General features: G+C 37.0%; 1 protein-coding gene across 5 annotated transcripts in view; it reads left to right on the forward strand.

The window, feature by feature from the left end:
- Positions 1–1,812: 1,812 nt before the first annotated feature.
- Positions 1,813–16,872, forward strand: part of LOC122347445 (synaptotagmin-2) — a 37,007-nt gene continuing 21,947 nt past the window's right edge. For 2 of the 5 annotated variants that reach the window (XM_043242723.1, XM_043242730.1), the window contains exon 1: positions 1,974–2,307. The gene's annotated coding sequence lies outside the window, so the exon portion shown is untranslated. Of the gene's footprint in view, positions 2,308–16,872 lie in introns of all 5 variants that reach the window. The other 3 variants (XM_043242724.1, XM_043242727.1, XM_043242726.1) reach the window with 3 other exon arrangements.

The following is a 16,872-nucleotide window of genomic DNA, read 5'->3' on the forward strand; positions in this document are numbered from 1 at the left end:
TCATTAGACGGTGACGGTGAGAGTCGGTCTGACAGTGTAAGATATGGTGACTGTGAACTGCTTCTATTATTATGAGGTTCTGGAGTGTGTGGACGGATTGCTCTGCTGGAGAGTGAGTTCTACAGCAAGTCCCATCAGTCTTTAATAATTTACATAGAGCACATTAAGTTACATGCTGCTGGAGCGCAGCAGGCTGGAGTCAGAGCTGGGCCAAAGAGTTATTATATTTACTGCAGACAAGGAGCTTTGAAATATGCCATTCATTTGAGTGTCATCTGGTCGGTTTACACAGGCTCCACCGGAAGTACGCAAAATGGAGGTTGCCATCTTTAAGACGCTCAGTTTTGGGATTGGATCTATTGCACGCTTTAAAAAATGTCAAATTATTGCGGTCATTAAGTTATGTAGCCTGTTATCTGGCGGTTAGTAAGTTGGACAGCTGACATGTTACTAGTAGTACCAAGTAGCTTGCTGGTTTGCAGTTCACAATAAAACATCCGTTAGTCGAAGTTGTGCAAATTCAACGAGAGCGCAAAATTAAAAGCCTATTTAACGTTAGCATTTAGCACTTTATTATATTATTTAACCTTTTACTCAACTTTAAATAGCTATTAACTTACTGGTTCAATGGTTCACTTGAAATCAAGCGCTCTATGCTATGAACCATTTCAGAACGTTTCTGTAACGTAACAGTAACGTGTTTTAAGCTCGATTAAGCGTTAATTCGAAGCGCATTCACAAACGTTTCGAAGATTCGTGACGAGTTGTTTCGAACCGATCCCTATCTATTAAAATGCCCCGAATCGATTCCTGCGAACAGATGCTTTTTGAGATGTGAATCGGTTCCCTAAAAACGAATCGATTCTCTAAAATAAACACGCCTGCGCACGTTGGTCTCAGCGTTGTTAAACATGCGTAAAAATAGCGAATAATTTGTTACGTGGTAAAGGTTATCGTTGTTTTACCGGAGTTCACCACTATACGACACCAACCGAAAAAGCGGGAATCTGTTATTTTGAGGGCTTTGATATTTTAAACCCCAACGGTTATTTAGACGCTCTTTCTGAAGACAGTGCTTTTCGGAGACGTAAGTATTGTTTTTTTCTGCCAGAACATAAACATTTTGTCGGTAAACGGCGCAAGATGTATAATTTGGACTTTCACAAGATAATATTTCGGTTGTTTACAAACGAGTTTTTTGTCATTCAGTAATCGATTCCCACAGAAATTTAGTTTTTGCTCATTTTATTAGCCTTAGCAATATTTGTTAATTTATATATAACATCTAAATTGAATAATTTTGATGTGGACAGTAATGGTATAATGTATTCTTCAGGCTTATTCGAATCGGTAACTATGTCTTTCTGAACTACCCTTTAATTAAAAGGTTAATAGTCTCTTAAAGAATCGACTCATATGAGTATTTTTCTGAATCTGTCCACACTAGGCGCCTCGTACATGGCCTTCGTATCGTTTTAGTCCACCAGGACAGCACAATCGAAAAAAAAAAGATTTAGTCATTATTTCGTGGTACAAAATGTCCCTATTCATTCACGTGCAGTACAATCTGTAATGTCTTTTGTTATTACGCTGAAGATTCATCAGCGCATCCCCCGAAGTCCTCCGCATCTTTCGCGCTTCTCTCTGCAGCTCATTGATTGGTTACCGCGTCTCTCTCTGCCTCTCGCCCCGCCCTCTCGCGTCCTCCTCCCGTTCCTCCTCTCACCCCAACCTGCCTGATTTTCACAGCTCAGCATTCTCCTTACATGTAGCTAGTGTAGGTTTTTAAACGCAGGAGGGGTGGGATGGGTTTCAGAGCGTGTGCCATAAAAGAAAAAACCTCCCTCCTCGCCCAATTGGAAATGGGAGGAGTTTTTATTGAGCCGTGACTGAACCAATGACAGCCCAGTGCCGGGAAATACAGCAGTGAAACACCAGGGGCTGTGGTGCTGAGCAACGATTGCAGGGTGTGAGACTAGAAATGTGTGTGTGTGCATGAGAGCATCTCCGCATCTGTCCCGATCCGAGCTATTGTGTGTGTGTGTGCATGTGTGTGTGAGCGTGGGGGCGCGTAGAGGAAGACGTCAGGGGTGTGTGTGTGTTTGCACAGATCTGAAATTTCCAACACAGCCAGAAGAGGATAAACCAAAAAGTCCTGATTGTTGTCACTTTTTTCTTTTTTTCCCCTCCTCCAAGCTCTCCAAGTGCCCTGCGCGCTCTGCGAAGTTTCTTTCCTCGACCCCCCTCTGCATCACCACCCTCCTCTTGGTGCAGTACATCTCCAGTGAGGATACGCACGGTACAGAGGTAAGTACAGTATCCCTCTTTTATGATAAAGCATGCCTTTCGTACAATGCAGTTTAACATTTTAATGCACAGGCGGGAGTCTAAATATAGGCTTTCGGTCATTACGATAAAAAATCAGGGAGAGGCAGCATACGGCAGAGAGGAAGATCTTTGTCAGCGAGTGGAACTTTCTCAGCGCAGGAGAGTGCGAGTGCGTAGCGTCCTAGTGCTGCAGTATCACATTACATAATAGTGGCCGATGTGTGTAGAATAGAACTTGAGAGTCTCATAATTTGTACACACGATATGCATCTCTCGGTAACTCAGAGATGTGATCTGACACATCACTGTTGTCTTTGTAGATTGAGTGTACTCGACCGTAAAACACAACTGCAGCTGTGTGTGCACTTTTTAATGTTGTTGCGCCAAGTTTTTTTGATTGCTTAGCGTGCATTGGAACGCTTCGGCGTTCTCTTGATTTCTCTGAGTTGATAGTATAAGCTGTTTTGCAGAGCGTTTAGGCTTGGCGTCCAGCGGAGAGCTCGTTACTGGCCGTGCGGATGCTGATCGTGCCGTCTTTTTGCTGATCAAGCTGTTCTGCCGACAACAGGCGCAGATTTACTCGTCCGGTCTGCTGGCGAAGGATGTTATAAACCTGATTACCTCGATGTTTAGTGAACTGCACCGTCTTGTTTTTTCTCATTTAACGTTTTATTACGCACGGCAGGTGAAACGAACTGCGCTGAGGTCACTTGCAAAAGTCGAGCGTTGTGTGTTGTGTTTATTCTCGCTCGTAACTGCACTTCTGAAAGACATCCCGGCAGGGCCGATAACAGGAAAAGGCAATTTAAGAGGTAATCTCGCTGATTGCGGTGGCGACCAGGTGAATAGCGCTGGAGAAAGACAAATGCAGACAGATAGATGACTGGGAGGTGCCCTGGGCCGCAATGCTTCGGCTAAGTGCTTCGGGTCAGTCCTTGAGAGTGCCACATAATAACGTCACTCGTTTAGATTCAGAGTAGACCTCGCTCTACTCAAAGCAGAGGTGAGACAGAGGAGGCATCGCCGCATTGGACACATTCACACACACACACACACACACACACACTCTTGTGTGAGGGTTATGTGTGGAGGCTGTTCGGTGGAGTGAAACCGTTTCCCCTTCCTGTAATAAATCATGCTCCCTTGCTGCCGTACAGGGGCCGGTAATGTTTGAAGAAGAACATCATACCTTTTTTTTTTGTTTTACAGTAATGGATAGGACTTGGATAATGATGACGCAGTATCAGGACTCATAACTCAACAGACTCCTAATGCGCCATTATTATATACAACATCTTGCTCGTCATGAGCTTTGGGACGTTGCTTTTGGCTTATGCATTTACTGATTTTTCTTATTTGGACTATCTGTGACATACCCGAAGCTCTTATTTTTTTCCGTCTATATCTCCCGCTCTCTAGAGTGCCGTACGTTTTTAAAAGTGGATATCTGCTTGATGGTTCATGAAATTGAATGGTCTTTGCCTGCTGTAATCGTGTCTTGCTGAAATTGGGATGCGTTCCCATAAAGCGTAAGGGTCTCCCTGTGGTTCTTCTAATCAACATGGTTGAAATGACCATTGGCGCGCTTTAAATACGTTCTTTTCTTTCTTAATAAGCTGATATCATTACTTTCATAAAAGCCACAATTGGATACCGTTATTGCAGCAGGGTCAGCAGGCTGTAAGATACAAACAGTACAGTTAGCTGCGTGTGTGTAAGCACGCACTTCTGAAAATAAATAAACATAGAGGCAGGCTGATATAATGAGTGTCAGATTATGTTTTTGAGGTTATGGGCATTGCCTGTTGTAGTTTCCCATTGTGTTAGTTTCAAAATAAATAGATAGCAATTGATTTTTCTTTTGTGCAAATAGGTGATAATCATTATCTTTATTTATTTTTTTATCATCCATTGCACACCATTAATTGTTTTAATGTAATATTTAATTTTATTTTTATCTCCACCCTATTCTCTAGATATTGAGACCGGCCTTTAAAAGGTCTATATTTGTGAAACTCTATATACACTCAAAATGGCCACGTAATGTTTGTCCTAAGGCAGTGACTCTCAAACTGTACATCTGCTGGGTTCAGTATTAATGAAACAATTGGTCTGTCATCAGCGATACCGCACTGAACCATGAGCAAGCTGTTTAAATTGGTCATATTTGAACAAGCTTAAAAAGCCTTTCTAAACATGCATCACTTCCGGTTTTCATACAGCTGCATTTCAAACTGCGTAGTAAAGGTGTGGTAGTATCATGTTCTCTCTCTCTTTTTACCTGTCCACCCGTACCTTGTTTTTTTTTTGCGCCAACGCAGCTTTGATTTAACAGCATCTTCGCTGTCACATTAATCACTCCTTATGTAACGGCTTCATGAACTTGATGCTTGATGCGGGCAAAGCAGAAATACAATTCCTTTATTTCACAATTTAAGAGCTCAGTCACGCCAGCTGTTTTGGACACTACACACTGCATGTTCATTCACAATAACAAAATGGAAGCTCCGCAGTTTGGTTTTGTGTGATATTACTAATAGACGTGATTGTCACTGCAGCGTTTAATGAAAGCCAGAATACAGCGAGCGAATAGCAGTGGGGATTTGATTCATTCCAGTACACTCTTTTGAGATTCAGACACTTCCTGTCTATTATGAATCATTGAATCATTTGCTTAAAAATTCAGTCTAAAACACAGAATCATTCATGACAGAAGCAAGTCGTATTTGTCCTAAAAATGTGCATGTTAGCGATTCTAGAAGTGTTTTAACTATGTTAAGCATTTTTTAAGCATGCCATTTAATAAGAATTTTTCAAAAACTGTGATAATTCAATTTAATAATCCCAATTTTAGCAAGACGCGAAAGCGAACGGCAGTGATTTGTTCACAAGATTCACAACGCTGATTCGTTCACAGCATAAATACCACAACTGAACTCCCCACACGAAAGGTCACATTTAAGCAGCGATCTCCTCCTCTCCATCAGATTACTCAGAACTGATGATGGAGCAGCAGCCGAGTTTGACGTGTTCGTGACAGCTCTATAACACAATATTTAGTAAGGACGGCAAAGGTGCTGAGCTGGTAGATTTAGTGCCCTCGGGCTGTGAGATGTTACAGCATGCTGACTAAAACAGACGAGGAAGGTGTGTGTGTGGGAGTGTTAGTGAACAAGAAAGCAATTTTACAATTCTATGATATTGAGCCTTTGCTAAGCTCCGCCCCCCTTTGGTTACCGTAGCTCACTCAGGTAAACCGTACAGAACTGGAATGAGCTATAATCAGTGTGATTTTCAGAAAAATGTGTGAAAGAAGTGGTTCAAATGGAACAGATATTACATTTAGATGTCTGTGAAGTGAGAACATTTGACAGAAATGTTTAAATGACAGTAAAACAGACAAAGAGAAAAGCCTTGTTTGAAAGCCGTTAAGTTACAATTATGTCAAAAACACAGTTATCTGTTTTTGTAAATAAATTAACTGATAACATAATATTGTACGCCAAAATTTACTTTCGTAAAAATAATGAAATGTACATTTTAAAAATGTAAAAATACACTTTTACCAAGTTCTCTTCTTCTTTAGAAAAGAGTACAATTTTGTTGGATTATCTGGTGGATGACATGATTGGTCAGTTACGACTTCGTAAAGAATCTGTAAGTTGTGTTTTCTTCACATTTATTGGCTAAAAGTTGGCTACCATCTTAATGATATAACTGCTGAATTGTCAGCCAAACTGACGGATAAGCGTCGACCTTTCCGCGTTTGTGTTTTTTGTAGTCAAAAGTAAAATCTATTATGATGGAAATAACTCTAGGCACCGGTGGCATTTGGCTTTATGCTAATTTGAGAACAGCGTCTTTGTGCATGAGGCCAATTATGCATGCATTCTTATAAAACTTCACATGTTATTTTTGCAATAGCATAATCTTGCAGCAATAACCCGTCAGGTGAAGCAGCAGTGCTGTAAAACGAGGCGTGAATGTTAGCAAATGGCTGGGTGGATGACTGTGGGCCACAGCGCCTCAGGCTAACACATGCAGACTGCTGCACGGCGCTCTGCTACTGGTGCAGTGTGTGTCCACCCCCCGAGACACACACACACACACACACACACGAGTATTGCTCAGAATGCTCTTCCACACTCCACTGCCAGTTCTGACAAAGACAAACGGAGTTGAAGAGTATATTGCTGAATTACGTGTGTGTGTGCATTTATCCCTTAAAAACAAGCACCGCAGCTGTAATGTGGCACAGTGATGGTATCAGATAGCATAGATAGATATATAGCCTACCTTACCTTTCTCACATCCATATCATGTGTATATTTGAATTACCTAAAATTAATGAATGTTTAAAAAAAAAAAATTGGGATGTTTAGGTTAACTAATTAACTAATGGTAAAATATAGAGCCCTAATGTAAAGTGTGATAATAAAGAATTTTTAAATAAATAACCTAAATTTTGAAAAAGTAAATGGGAAAAGTGTTCATTCACAATTCTAAATATTTGGTATTGAATAATTATTTTTGTTATTGTGAAGACCCGCGGTAAGAATACCATGCATCGAATTACTGAAAATACCAGCACATGTCTATTTCAAATATTTAAATGTTTCTATTTAGCTTAAATTTTCTTTTCTGAGTTCTAGTCATTTTAGTGCTTAAATTAATTTTTGGTATGAATAGTTTCCATTAAGAAATGATTTGCTTACCGTCCCAGATGAAGATGAGAGTGTTCCTTAATCGTACATATTTTTAAGAAAGGTAGCAATTAGTGTTGACAAAACGTACTAATCCTTTTTTACTGTAAGGAAACGCTACTATTGATAATGAGCTTGTATTTTGACCAGAAACAACAATTTAAAGTTAAAACATCTTGATGGATTTGCTTCTTAATTTTGGCTTCACGAGAGGTTAACCGATGGACAGTTAATGGAGTGGTGTGGATTATTACATTTATTCTCATTCTGACGGCACCCATTCACGGCAGAGGATCTGTTGGTGAGCAAGTGATGCCACGTTTCATCGGTTCTGACAGAAACAAACTCTCGTTCTACATCTTGGGTGAGGGTGAGGATGAATCTGTTTTCAGCAAAGTGTCATTTTTGTGGTTCATTTAACAATAGCAACACTGTTTGGAACACGTAATCGTGCAGATCAAACCGATACGTTTCTATAGAGTTTGTGATTTTATATTGAATGGTGAAGATAGCCAATGCAAACTCCCCTTTCCCGAGCAAGCAAACAGTTCTGATCCCAGCACAAGCTGATCAATACAAGCGCAGCTATTCAATGCCGTCCCCAGGGACCCCTGAACGTCTCTGATAGATGAGCTATATTGTTTATGCACGTCACACCGAACTCTAATGGAAAAATTTCAGTTCAGTAACGTAATTGGGTTCAGGTAAGATGCGAAGCCAGAACTCTTTGCATGATAAGTGAGAGTCTTATCCTGGGATCAACAATATGTTGCACTTAATTAAAAACACTTTGTTATTCTCATTTCCTACCGCAGCTTTATGCATTATTCAGCGCAAGCGATTATGATATAAAACAGTATGTATAATTGCATAAGCGTGCATTTGTTAAAATGTGTGTTGTTTGTAGTTTGCGCAAGTTGGATTCATCACCTAAAATATTTACATGTTACAACAAACTACGCGCAAAGTGAAAGTGACGTCTGCTGCAGACAGGTTTAGCAGCGCGCTTCGATTCAGCGTCTGCTTTTATGTCGGCTCATTAATGAATGATCGATGATCCGTACCGCTGCATGATCAAATTACCAGCTAGAACCACAGGCTGATAAAACAAGGTGCCGGAGAGAAGGAGTTCATATATTCTGCCGCTGTAATAGACCAATTATATTGCTCTGCTGCCCCCTCCTGGTGCTCTGTCATTAGGGACCAATAATAGCAGTGCGGCTTTCAGTGGAAGACATAGAAGTTGTAGTTGTCCTTTCATGAAATGCCTCCGTGAAATGAGGGACCCAAGCTACGTCTAGAAAGCGGAATATCATAGAGACTTGAGGGTGAAGGACTTGATTTTGACCTGGAAACAAACACTGTAAAAACATAAAATACTGGCAGCTGTGGTTAGATAAATATATATATATAATATATACATATAATACAGATTGAACTTAAACTAATGGTAAGAAAAAAGCATTTATTTCCTTGATATGATATGTTAATATATCATACTATGATATATAATGATATATGATATATAATACTAACCTACTGGTGCTAAAAGCTGTTTCAGTGACATGTCATGCATGCAAATACAAAACACCATTGTAATAAAAAGTTATGTCAAAGTTAGGAAATATCTGAAATGTACACAGGGAATGACTACCTTGTTAATTATAAGAACATAAGACGTCTTTTTAGGTTCAATCTTTCTTTTCACAGCTGAGTAAAGAAAATTCATCATTAAGCAATTTACTGGTTTCTACTGTAGCATTTTTACAGTTAGGTTTTTACCGTTAAAACACATTTTACAGTGCCTAGAAGCCACCCACAACACCTTGGCGACTATATAACTATGCACTTTGTCAGAAGACTTTCTTAGAAGCAACATTTTGTCCAGTTTGTTTGGTACAAATGCAGTAGATTTGTAAATGAAGCACTGCAGGTTTATTTGCCGCTAAAGATAGAGAGCACAAATGCCAGGTGATTAGTCAATGTGCTTGTTTCTCAGTGGGTCGGACATTTTCTGGGGTACTCGCTCACACTGACCTAGATTCGGTTCATTTGGATCTCTGTATCCGGTTTGGGGAAGAGAAAATTTAGCTTTATCTGTCACCCACCTTTCTGAACTCCGCCAGCCAAACGAACTATTTTTGGTGCCTGTGAGAGAAGTAAAAAGTGTGGGCCTCTGTGTTTGTTTCTTTGTGTAGAGTTGTATTACGTCTGTCACATCTTCATGTTTTAGTTGATCAAATAAACACAGCCATTGTTAAAATGCATTTTAGGGCGGGCGATACAGATATTCGAAATGCTTACAATTACATGTTTAATAATGTGCTTTTGCAGTGCTTTAATTACGTATACAAAATATTAATACTTAAATATGATTAATATTCTTATTAGTAGTAGTAGTAAATGTAATAATAATAATTATTATGATATACCTTTTATATACTGCTGACTATCAGTTTAGTATATATTTGATCTAACAAGATTATAAGTATTGTTTTTGTATTAGTGTACTCCAAAATCCAAACAGACTTGGCTTGGCAAAAAACAGGGTTGTAACATCAATGCTCAACAAAAGACAAATGCAACATAAAGACTATTAATGCCAAACAATGATGGAACTTGACACATTGGCAATGCAGAAATAGATGAGGGCAAGGAAAGCATGGCAATAACAGCATAAATCAAAAGTTCTGAAAAGACATGAAAACAAAAACCCAATACAGTTTATTTATATTATTAAAATGTTACAAAATTATTATTTTAATGCATTTGTATTTTAGTTTTGGGATATAATTTAAAACTCATTTTATTTTTAGTTTGATGCAAACGTTTAAAAAAACATATATATAATTAGTTTTTCCTGCTATTTTTCAATTGCCAAAATCCATTTTTAATCATTTTAGATTTTTTGTTAGTTTTAGGAAAAATATACAGAACACGAAACTGTGTTTCAGCCAGGCTTTAAATAGACTGTGCGTGTCTATCATTGAGATCATTCAGAAAATTGTCATTATATTATTACGCACATCACATGTTCTGTGAGAATGAATAAATAGTAAAACCTCCCTTCTGTGCCCGTATTTCCAACGCTTTTCAAATGCAGGTCAAAGCGGCACATGTCACTAGTGCTGAAGGCCTGACGCGAGTCATGTGAAAGGGCCTTTAGAGAGCGTCGATGTGGGCCAGAGTTTCTGACTGGCCTAATTTGTTCGACCTTCGCGGGGGAGAGAAAGGCACTGCGGAGGAGAGAACAGCTTGTTAAAGAGACCCGCTCCCTCACTGCGAGGCCGTGACTCCCCCCGCAGGTGCTCACCGTCTCTCACTTCAGCCTAATCTGAATGTACGCTCAAATGTGTGCTGCTGCAGCTAATTTGCTCTTACGGCTTTACTAAAGGTCTGCTGCTGACTCACTTGTTCTCGGTATGTGTTGAAAAGCTTGATGACGGCCTGCTATCCTGGGGTTTCCTAGTAAGAAACACTTGCTGCTGTCAGCTATCTTTTTTACATTTTAATAATTATTAAAAGTGCAGAGGTTAATGTAGTTAAGTAAAACAAACTCAAACTGCAAATCATTTTTGTTACGTTCAATAATAAAATAACATTTAAAATGTCGAATTTTACATTTAGTTTCACTTTTAAAATATAAATAGTTTCGGTATTAAAATAACCAAAACCAAATATTGTGATAAAATGAATAAAAACGAAAGATCTTTTTAAAAATATATAGAATAGTCTGTAGTATAATAACATGTAAAAAAGCCATTGTTTGTTTGAAACCAAAATGTCTCGCAAATGTGACTAGGGAATAATTCAGCTAAAAATGAAAATTCTGTCATCATTTACTCATTCTTTGAGTTTTGTATCATTCATTCATTTTTAAAAAAATATATTTTAAATAAAAAAACATAAAAATTATTTTAGAATATTTATTATTTATTAATATTAATATTTTTGAATATTATTATTTTTATTTCTTTAAAGATACATTTATACAGAAATAAAGTTAAAAATGAATATTAATAAATTAAACTTGAAGAATAATAGAAAGCAAAAAAAGCACAAAACTTTTGCAACAATTAAAATAAATACATGTTCCTAACCATATCCCACCTCAATAACAGCAAAAGTGTTTTGTAATACAATATGAACATAATAAGTATACGTATACTTAAGTTTTGATGCAAGTACATAGTAGTTAAGCCTACATTATATAAAGTGTGACCAAAAGTTAGCTCCACCGAACACAAAGGAAGATATTTTGAAGAAAATATCTTCCTTTGCGTTCGATAGAGCAAAGAAATTCATACAGCAAATGATCACAGGATTTTAATTTTTGGGCGAACTGTTCCCTTAACTATTTAAACGAAGCCATGTCACATGGTACACGTTACTTAACATAAATCTTTAACGTAAAATGAGCTGAAAATGTATGAATACATATAACGTAATGCCTTTAAATGACCTGTTTTGGAAGATTATCGCAGCAGTCCTTGAGAAAATCTTTTGAATAATTTGATTCATTATTTGGCATGAATTTTGATTTATTAATTGACCGAGGACCCTAATATGCAGGCATGCTATCTTAAAAGCTCACTGCATCACTCGAGCACGTCCAGCGCTGTAGTTATATCTGCCTACATCTATCCTTCAGGCTGAACCTCGCCATTTGTACTTTTCCACCAACATGCCAAAACTCTGACAAGGGCATCAGTGATATCAGGTTCACACTGCCACTGCAATGTGTTGGAAATGCAGCAGTGAGTTCAGATTGCCTGTGCTGCAGTCGTCGCTTCAGTTTGAATTAACTGACAGGAGGAATGACTGTGAAACGCCCTGAAAATGACAAGTCAGATAAGAGGAAAATCAAACGAGCCCATAACTTTTAATGACCACATCCATAATTCTCATCCTCTGAAAGGATAGCATTGTCTTTACGTCTCCAAAGACAAATTAAGACACAACAATGTCATTTTGAATTGTGAAACGTGATGTGTGTGTGTTTGGCTTTTTCTCTTAAAGGGAAAGGTCATTCAAAATTTGCAATACTGTAATTTACTCTCTTTACTCAAACCTTATTCTTTAGAAAACAAAGAGAGATTCAGACTATCATACCAGTGTTATTTTATTAGCATATTAGTATTATGGGTTGTATATTTTTTATTAGATTTCATTTTTATACATTTAGCATTTATTTTAATTGCTGTTCAGGTTTTATGCTCTTTTGCTTTCCATAAATATTTAAGTTACATTTTTTAACGTTAAATCTTAACTTTAAGTGTATTTTTCACTATTCAAAAATAGCCATGAAAACATAGAAATGATGATATATTATGATATAAGCCCGAAGGACGTGATTAGCTGGATCAAGTGTTTTTAGAGTTTAGTGTTTTTGTGATTTGTTTAAAAATAAACCATATTACACATTATGAATAAATTAAAATTATGTAAAATTCTATCATTTACAAATGTTCATGTTTGTTTTTTACATGTACTTGCATGTTGGTTTTTTGTTCGTTTTTTTGCATGTTACTGCTATATTTAAGTTAGGCTACTAAATATATCGAAATATAGTCTAAATGTTATTTGTGTAGACAATTTTACTTTTAATTTAATTAGAAGTAAGCCACAGCGCCACCTACAGATTACAATTTCTTACTGAACGGGCTTTAGGACCCAGGGGAGGCTGCCACTCATGCTATTAATGTAAAATGACAGATTAAACAGTCTAAACAGCCAATCTATTCATCAGATCAAATTTTGCTTTAAGAGCCACACTGTTGACACGATCTGATCACTAGCACGGTATTGGCAATTATTCCTCTTATCTGCAAGACACGTCGGCATAATTGTTCATATTGGGCCGGTGACGATATTTACTTTTGATTCCGATATCAGTCTGTGTAGGCCATTTATGCGCACAATAAAATATATAAAGTAGTTGCAACTTTTTTTATCCCTTGCAATTGTGTGAAAAAAGTCAGAAGTGCAAGATATAAACTTAAAAGATTAAGATTGCAAAGTTAAAACTAAAAGGTTGCAATTCTCTCTTTTCTGTTTTTCTTTTCATGGTGGAAATGGTCTTCCATACAGTATCGAAGGGCTTTAAAATGCCTGCTTGAGTTACTTTTATGATGCTTTTGAGTTCTTTTTTGAAGGTTCAAAACTTCATTTACCAGGACAGCAAACAGCAAAGTCAAATTTAGGGTTTCTCCTTTGTGTTTTGCAGAAGAAAGAAAGTAATAAAAGCTTGGAAAGAAACGAGGGAGGGTCAATGATGACATCTATCCCTTTAAATTTTAGCCTTGCTGTGATGCTATCAATTGCAAATTTTAGCGCTGGCCCAAAATATTTTTTAGGCAGAATGACGCACAAGTTACCTTTCCCCAAAGGCATATCAGTTTCCTTCAGCGGGTCTGCAGTCTTCTTGGAAATGGATTTCACTATCAATCAAAATAACTGCAACTGGCCAGATGTGTGTTGTGTGTTTATGAAAGGATCCAGTCTGAAATTCCTTCATTTATCTAATCATTTATAGCAAAGAGAATCGTGTTTACCAGGATTGTTTGGTTTTTAGCTTGGGCCGGTCTCTATCCACCTAGCAATAGTATAAGTAAAAGTGTAAGCCGCATAAAATGGCAGTCCTGGTGAAAATCAGCATCCGACTGATTTGTTAAAATCTTGGAATTGTGCATTTTATATGTATCATTAGATTAGATCGTAGAGTTTAGAATATCACCGGAAAGTTCCTCGGCTAGATTTCTATACAGATTTGCACGTTGAAATTACAGTTTAGTATTTGCATATTTTGCCGCTTCTTTGAGTTTTGAGTGGTTGTAATGCTCAAATTCTATAACAGCATGTTTTTACATGTCATTATATCTTCTGTATTCATTTACATAACTGTGCAATGGATAACTAAGTTGAATACGTGTCATACATGTCCTTTTTTTTGCTGTTTTCATAATGCAAAGCAGCTTCTCAGATAAATGAACAGGTGAAAGGTGACAACAGAAAGAAACCCAACTCTTTTTAGACAGTAATGTTTAAAAGACATTCTAAACATGTTTTAAAGCTATAGTTGCTCTGCGGTGCATCTTCAGACTGAAGAGTAATTGAAATAGAAAGCCCAATTATTGATCATGTGGTTAATTAGAGCAAATGGGCTCAGGCCAATCTGTCTACTCACATTCTGATGAAGAGTGTGCAATTATTATACAGCGAGGTGAAAACGTTTGATATTTGACGTAACACCCACCCCATAATCAAAAAGCAGATATAATGTTTTGCTTAAAGAAAATGTGTTAAAAATATGCTCGATGATGCAGAAAGAAACACTTTTCTATGTGATGAGAATCACTGCTGATTATGGAAAATGTGTTTCAGTTTAGAATTTTTGTGACAATTATAATGAAATGTTTAAATGAGAATAAACAGATTTATTAGATCATTTATTAAGGGTGACTTGTCATTTTTATAAGACTCGTTGTTTTAACAGCAGATCTATTAATTTAACCCTGCCATGAAAATGTGGCTGAATTTCAAGTGGAGTGGAGGCTTATCGAATTGAATTGCTTTGATTAAGAAACAATGCCTGGTTGTGCTGCAGCATGATAGATGCTAAAGCAAGGTATTCTCTCGATAAAAGCAGCACTCTAGTGGCCGAGAATGAATGAAGCTCTTCAGCCTTTCATATAGATTCAATTATAGTTCAGAGTAATAAAAATGTCATGCAAACCCTCTGATGCTGACTCATAATGGAACTTTGTACTTGCACTGTTTTTGACTTGCTTTCTGACATCCATTTCCCTTTTTTCTAAGGCCATGTGATGCTGCTTTGGTACCAGCACACCTTATTGAGATGTGAAATTAATTAAATGAATATTAACGCTTGGAGATGACCTCAGAGAGTGTGGTAGATGTGCGTTTGACTGTGAAGTGATGGATATCATAACAGGCCTACAGCTTGGAAACTTGTAAAGAAATCAAATACTAGAAGGACATTTTGTTTTTTCATACATCATATTCCATTGTATATGCTAGCGTACTAATATTAACTTTAGGCACATTTACGGATTTAAAATGTATTTTTATTTTTCGAGAAAACCCAACTTCCTGTTTCAAAAGGAAGTATATGCCATCTGTGCTTTTCCAGGGATAGCTTAGTGCTACACCTGACAGACTGCTGCTTACCTAGCTCACTGTGTTAATGAACCGTGTGTGTGTGTGTGTGTGTGTGTGTGTGTGTGTGTGTGTGAATGAATCACTCTGCTCGATGCGCCCTCTAGCTTTATATTTCCGGTTAAACCCCTGCATTGCAGCATTACTTGCAGAAGCAGAGAGAGAGAGAGAAAGAGAGAGAGAGCAGAAGAGTGAGAATAAAACCTGGTTTAAATCACATCAGAAAGAAGCTCTAACTCTACTGAAGTTATGTGCCATTCACAATTGTGTTGAGAATCAGCTTGTTAAATCGTTTTGGTTTGTGAATTTGAGTTTAACTGAGGAGTCACGGAAGATGTAGGAAAATGAATTAAACTCTAGTAGGTTTCTCTTTTAATATTACATTTTATTTTCTGTATGAATTATCCATGAGATACTATTAGTAATCCATTTTTAAAATTCCACCAAAAGAAAATTGTGTATACTTTATTGTAATTTAATAGATTTCTAATATATGTTTTATATAAATAATTTATTTTGTTATATTTATTTATTTGTTGTTATATGTTGTAATTTATTATATATCTAAAAGTATGATATGACAAAAATATGATATAGATTAAATTAATTTTCTATAAGAGAAGACTTTATATTGTTGTTTCATAAAAAAATGTTCATTTGGTGGATATTTTTAGCAAAATTCAGTTTTGTTCATATCTGTTTTAATGGATTTAGCAGCACTCAACATAGTTCGGTAGACGTGTGCAGTATATAAAAGAACTCAATTCATTAATAAATAGGCTTGGTTAGTCACGTCTGACTAATGATTAATTCGTTATTTTTGTAACTGTGTATTGAATTTCTTCGAACTGTAATTCAGTAAATTCCTCTTCCTGTCATATTTTCCATTTCCAGTTAATAATCCAGTGGCTTTATGTAACTAAAAATTCAGATTCACCCTTATGAACTAAACGAGGGCCTGATCTTAATTCCTGAGCTCTGTCCTTAGAATATACTGTAGTAAATTCCAGTGAACCTCCTTAACCTCCATGTCAGGCGCTTTGTTTTAGACTCCTGCACAAAAGCAGTAGTTTAGGACCTTGTTTGAGTATGCATTAAATATTCAAACCATTTTCTAGGCTGTTTTTGAATACAATTAATATGTATGGGCATCTGCTTACATGCTGGTTTGTGAGTGTGTGTGAATAGACTTCAGTACAATCAATAATTCAGTGCATCCCCTGCTGTCCCAGCTACTTTTACAGTAGCATCTCCCCACGGCATCTTTAAGTATGAACCACACTGTGCCCTAACAAACCTATGATTCACATGTAGCATCACATTCATACTCATTCAAAATATTCCAGCTGAATATCGTTAGTTTCTGTTAGTCAGACTGTCAGCATTTTAGGTAGTCATGTCGAATACAATACCTGGATAACAACAAATCAGTTTTAAAGGAATAGTTCACTCAATCAAATGCTAAAAGTGTACTCACATACACAATGTAGATAAGTTTCTTCATGAGAAGAGATGTGGAGAAATGTAGCATTGTATAATAATGCAAGAAGGCCTACACACTTTTTCAACTGACAACAAACAGTTAATCCTTAAATAATTGGCTCATGGAAATGGTCAAAATATTAGATACCTTAAAAAATAAAGTGCACAAAGAACTTTGATG

This window comes from Puntigrus tetrazona, chromosome 6 (assembly GCF_018831695.1).
Source record: "Puntigrus tetrazona isolate hp1 chromosome 6, ASM1883169v1, whole genome shotgun sequence".
Taxonomy (NCBI): domain Eukaryota; kingdom Metazoa; phylum Chordata; class Actinopteri; order Cypriniformes; family Cyprinidae; genus Puntigrus; species Puntigrus tetrazona.